Here is a 6,169-nt window from a genome sequence, read left to right on the forward strand (position 1 = left end):
AGTGATACTTAACTCCAGACTTGGGGTTCAGGGAGCTGCTCCTGGGTCGGGGACATCTAAGTTGAATTCTGAAGGCTCAGACTGGGCGGAAGGAATCTTGATAAAAGGAGCAACGAACCTGTAAAGAACACAAAATAAGCGAAGCCTAGAATGGGAGGTGAGGCTAGTGATATGAGGCTGAAGAGAGTTGTTGGATGGTGTGTGTGGGAGGCAGCTGGTGCATGCTGTGCCCAGTTGGCCACTCAGGTGTAACATTCTATCCTGACCACAGTGAGGAGTCAATGATTGATTTTTTTTTTTTTTTTGAGACAACATTTCTCTCCTGTCACCCAGGCTGGAGTGCAGTGGCATGATCTTGCCTCACTGCAACCTCCACCTCTTGGGTTCAAAGGATTCTCCTGCCTCAGCCTCCCAAGTAGCTGGCATTAGAGGTGCGTGCCACCATGCCTGGCTAGTTTTTGTATTTTTAGTAGAGAGTAGGTTTCGTCATGTTGGCCAGGCTGGTCTCAAACTCCTGACCTCAGGTGATCCGCCTGCCTCTGCCTCCCAAAGTGCTGGGATTACAGGCATGAACCACTGTGCCCAGCAAATAATTGATTTTCAGCAGAAGAGTGGCGTGGTCAGAATTGCACTTGAGAGAGAATGTTCTGGCCATGAGACTAGACTGGAGGGGGAAAATGTTGAAGGGAGGGGACTAGTTAGGCGGCTGTTGCAGAAAGCAGGTGAGAAATGATGCTGGACTGGACTAAGGTGATAGCAAAGGGACAGGAAATGGACTCAGGAGGTGCTAAGTTAAAGTCGATGACTAGTAAGTGATAGGGCAAAGGGAGGTGGATGAAGAATGACTCCTGAGTTCCTTACCTGGGTAACTGGGCGGATATGGTGCAGTTTTATGGAGCTGACAGTCCATAACACTGCACTAGGCAGTTTGCATGAATTGATCCATTTAATCCTCTTAACAACTCCATGAATTGACAATATTCTTAACTCCATTTTACAGACTAGGAACCTGAGGCACAGAGAGTTTAAGTAGGTTACCCAAGGTTACAAAGCTAGTAAGTGGCAGAATCAGGATTTAGACTCATATAATCTGACTACAGAATTCATCCTTTTCTTTTCTTGTCTTTTCTTGTCTTTTCTTTTCTTTTTGAGACAGAGTCTTGCTCTGTTGCCTACGCTGGAGTACAGTGGCATGATCTTGGCTCACTAACACCTCTACGTCCTGGGTTCAAGTGATTCTCCTGCCTCAGCCTCCCAAGTAGCTGGGATTACAAGCACGTGCCACCATACCTGGCTAATTTTTGTAGTTTTAGTAGAGATGGAGTTTCACCATATTGGCCAAGGTGGTCTTGAATTCCTGACCTCAAGTGATCCACCAACCTTGGCCTCCCAAAGTGCTAGGATTACAAGCGTGAGCCACTGCACCTGACCCAGAATTCATTTCTTAAACCCCACCACTGGATTGCAATTTACTTAAATGGGGAGTACAGAAAGAGTGGCAAATTTGGTTGAGCATATAACAAGTCCAGTCATACTGGGACATATTGAGACATGTTGAGCTTGAGATGCCTGTGGAAGATCCAGGCAAAGTCTAGAAGGTAGTCGGATATAAGGAGGTGGAGTAAAACTATGAATTTTAAAGTAGGACCCATTTTAACATAAGACAGTATATTATTTTTGGAAAATATAAAAGGATATATTTTTCATTTGCCTTAAATCATGGTGCTCTGAGACTCCCCACACATTACATCAGTGGGATTCAGGGAAGGGTGGCTGCCAGCCAGATGTCTGTCAGCCCTCAGCATTGACCATCAAGTCAGTTTCTGTTCATTCCGTAGTGAGACAATAGTCCTGAGAGTCAGGTCTTATCTGAGGAGAAGAGGAGTTTCTGCATCGTGACAGTTCCCTTTTCAAGGGCCAGTCCTGTCAACTCAGACCATTGAACATTCTCACCATTGGTCAGTAGACGGCATATGGGCACCAGCCACCAGCTAGGCTGATTGATCAGCATCTATTCTGATTGGTGGATTCTGTGTCTTACTGGTAGTTAAATATTTTTAATATCACACACATGTTTGTGCGCATGTGCACACACACACACAGAGAACCCAGGATATGACTAAAGAGACATGCCCATCTAACAGGAAGAAAGGAAGGCAAAATATAGGAGAAAGGACAGGTAGTCAGTGACAAAAGTTCTGGTCCAGAGTCAAAAAAGCTTGACTAGTGGATGAGCGTGGATTTTTAAAATATTTCGGTGCAGAGCAGCAGGATGAGATCATCTAATATCCTTCGTTTATGAAGAGTCAAAGAACATTACAGCCAGTGTGACATTCCTCTCACATGTAATATGGCCCAGAGAGGCAAAATGATGTGTTGAGGGCAGGTGGCTGGATAGATGTGCTCCTGAGATGTGCTGCTGGTTCCTGGATCTCCAAGGCCTTATCATGATGTGTTCCCAAGTGTTCTCTGCCCCTCTCCCCACAACACCCAAACCAGAGGGGAAGGAAGGGTAACCAGGGTGACCCACAGCATAGGTTGCCATGGACATCCAAGGCAGGGGCCTGGTGGAGGATGTGACAGACACCAAAGGTCTTTAGTTCCAACACCACCAAATGCCCTGGTAATCTCTTATGTTGGTGCAAAAGTAGTTGTGGTTTTTGCCATTACTTTTAAAAGCAAATGGGTGGATGAAGAATGACTCCTGAGTTTCTCACCTGGGTAATTAGGCGGATATGGTGCAGTTTTATGCAGCTGACAGTCCATAACTCTGTGCTAGGTAGTTTACATGAATTGACCCATTTAATTCTCTTAACAATTCCATGAGTTGACAATAATCTTAACTCCATTTTACAGACTAGGAACTTGAGGCACAGAGAGTTTAAGCAGGCTGCCCAAGTTACACAGCTAGTAAGTGGCAGAATCAGGGTTTTAAGCTCATACTTTTAAAGGCAAAAGCCGCAATTATTTTTGCACCAATCTGATAGAAAGATGGGGCCAAACTCCCCATGCCGGGCTAAGAAAACTTAGTGCAGCTTCACTGGCCATAGACTTCATTGAAAGGCTCTAGGACCAAAGCACCCAGGAACTGGATTAAATCATCTCACTGCATCAGAAACCAGCAGACTCACGGACCAGCCTGAAGATGCAGAGCCCCTCACCTCCTGCCACGATGCTATCTAAGCTCCCTGCAAACACGGCACCATCTTGGGGAGGAAGAGCAAGAGGGGAGGAATAGCTCTGGCAGGGAGGTGAACTAAATTGATTGAATATTTACTGGAAGGAAACTTTTTAATCTGAAAGAGATTATTATAGACTAAAAGAGCGCTAGGTACCTTCAATGGCAAGACCAGGTGTTGCTATTATTCTGGCTATCCAGGAAAACAAAGATGTAAACTGTTATATTAAACAAAGGAAACTATATTCATTTTCAATATTGAGTGCATATTTCTGATTCTATTATAGTAAGGAAAACGCCATCCCTTCTGACATTTCCTTTCATAGGTAGAGTAAGGAGTTCAATTAATACAACTCTGACCCTTCGTCTGCCGCCTTTTTCTTTTCACTTTTGGACCGATAGACTTTCATATCCGATTGAAAAATCTGAGAATGTCTGGACGTTCTTGGTTATGCAAGTCCCTCTTCTTCTTGGGGGAAAGTCTAACAATAGATGGGTTCCTCTCTGTTTTTCCCTCTCCTAATCCTCTCAAGCCCAGTGTTCTGACTGAATGGGGCAAATCTGCTTAATTTGGGGGCTCATCTAGCAGGCCCGTTTTGCTCCAATATAAGCTAAGTCCTCCAACCCCCTCCAATCTCCTCCATCAGTAAGAAACATGATACATTACCCATTCTTAATTATTTATTTTTTATGTAGAGATGGGGTTTCGCCATGTTGCCCAGGCTGGTCTAGAACTCCTGGGCTCAAGCAATTCACCCACCTCGGCCTCCCAAAGTGCAGGGGTGAGCCACTGCGCCTGGCCCATTTATTTTTTTAATTGAGGTAAAATTAACATGACATAAAATTTGCCATTTTAATCATTTTACAGTATACAATTCAGTGGTTTTTATTATATTTACACTGTTGTGTAACTATCATCACTACATAATTCAAGACCGTTTTCATCACCTGTCTGCAAAAACAAACAAAAACACCAAAAACCAAACTCATTAAGCAGTCACTCCCCATATCTTCTATTCCCAGCTCCTGGAAATCATGAATCTGCCTTCTGTCTCAATGACTTGCCTATTCCGGATGTTTCAAGTAAATAGAATCATACAACATGTGGCCATTCACGACTAGCTTCTTTCATTTAGTGTCATGTTTTGAAGTTTCATCAATATTGTTGCAGGTATCAGTACTTCATTTCTTGTTATGTGTGAATAATATCCACTGCATGGACATGCCACATTTTGTTTCTCAGTTCCACAGTTGATAAATATTTGTATTGTTTCCACTTCTTGTAAAAAATAATTATTTTTACAAAAAATATGTAATTTGGCCAGGCACAGTGGCTCATGCCTGTAATCCCAGCACTTTGGGAGGCCAAGGTGGGGGAATCACTTGAGCCAAGGAGTTTGAGACCAGCTGGGCATAGTGAGATCCCATCTCTACAAACAATGCCAAAATTAGCCAGAAGGAGTGTCATACACCTGTTGTCCCAGCTACTTGGGGGGCTGACGTGGGAGGATCACTTGAGCTGAGGAGGCTGCAGTGAGCTGAGATCATGCCACTGCACTCCAGCCTGGGTGACAGAGCCAGACTGTCTCAAAAAAAAGTGACTTTTTTTCCACATTATTCATAGCTATTATGAATAATGAACACCTGCTTTCATTTCTCTTAGACATATATGGAAGTATACAATTGCTAGGCCCTATGGTAATTCCGTTTAACTTTCAAGAACTATCAAACTGTTTTTCACAGCTTCTGCACCATTTTACCTTCCCATCAGTGGTATAAAAGGGTTCCAATTTCTCCATATTCTTGCCTACACTTGTAATTTTCCATTAAAACAAAGTTTAGCCAACCTAGTGAGTATGAAATAATATCTCATTGTGGTTTTGATTTGCATTCCCCTAATGACTAATGCTATTGAGAATGTTCTTATGTGCCTACTGGCCATCCTATAGTATTCTTTGGAGAAATGTCTGCTTATCTTCTTTGATTACTTGGTTTGGGTTGTCTGGATACCAAACCCATGTCAGATACATGATTTGCAAATATTTTCTCCCATCTATGTGTTGTCTCTTCATTTTCTTGATTATGTCCTTTGATACACAAAAGTTTTTAATTTTTATGCAGTCCACTTTATCATTTTTTTTGTTCCTTTTGTTTGTTTGTTTGGTTGGTGGTTTTTTGGTTTGTTTTTTTTTTGTTGTTTTTTTTTTTTTGAGACAGGGTCTCACTCTGTCACCCAGGCTGGAGTGCAGTGGCACAACCTCAGCTCACTGCAACCTCCACCTCCCAGGCTCAGGCGATCCTCCCACATCAGCCTCCTGAGTAGCTGGTACTACAGGAACACGCCACCACACCTGGCTTTTGTTTTCTTTGTAGAGACAGGGTTATGCCATGTTGCCCCGCCTGGTGTCGAACTCCTGGACTTAAGCAATCTACCTACCTCAGCTTCCCGAAGTGCTGGGATTACAGGCATGAGCCACCACACCCAGTCTTTTTTTGCTTCTTGTACTTTTGGTGTCACATCTAAGACTCCATTGTCAAATCCAAGGTCATGCAGATTTTCCCCTATGTGTTTTTTTTTGTTTTTTTTTTTGTTTTTTTTTGAGACAGGATCTCACTCTGTCACCCAGGTTTGAGTGCAGTGGTGTGATCTTGGCTCACTGCAACCTCTGCCTCCCGGGTTCAAGAAATTGTCTTGCCTCAGCCTCCTAAGTAGCTGGGATTACAGGCACTCACCACCATACCCGGCTAATTTTTGTATTTCTAGTAGAGATGGAGTTTCCCCATGTTGGCCAGGCTGTTCTCCAACTCCTGGCCTCAGGTGATCCGCCTGCCTCGGCCTTCCAAAATGCTGGGATTACAGGCGTGAGCCACTGCTCCTGGCTCCCCTGTTTTATTTGAAGAATTTTATAGTTTATAGTTAGATCTTTGATTCATTTTGAGTTAATCTTTGCTTATGGTGTGATATAGGGGTCCAACTTCATTCTTTTGGAT

Source organism: Papio anubis, chromosome 3 (assembly GCF_008728515.1).
Source record: "Papio anubis isolate 15944 chromosome 3, Panubis1.0, whole genome shotgun sequence".
Lineage (NCBI taxonomy): Eukaryota > Metazoa > Chordata > Mammalia > Primates > Cercopithecidae > Papio > Papio anubis.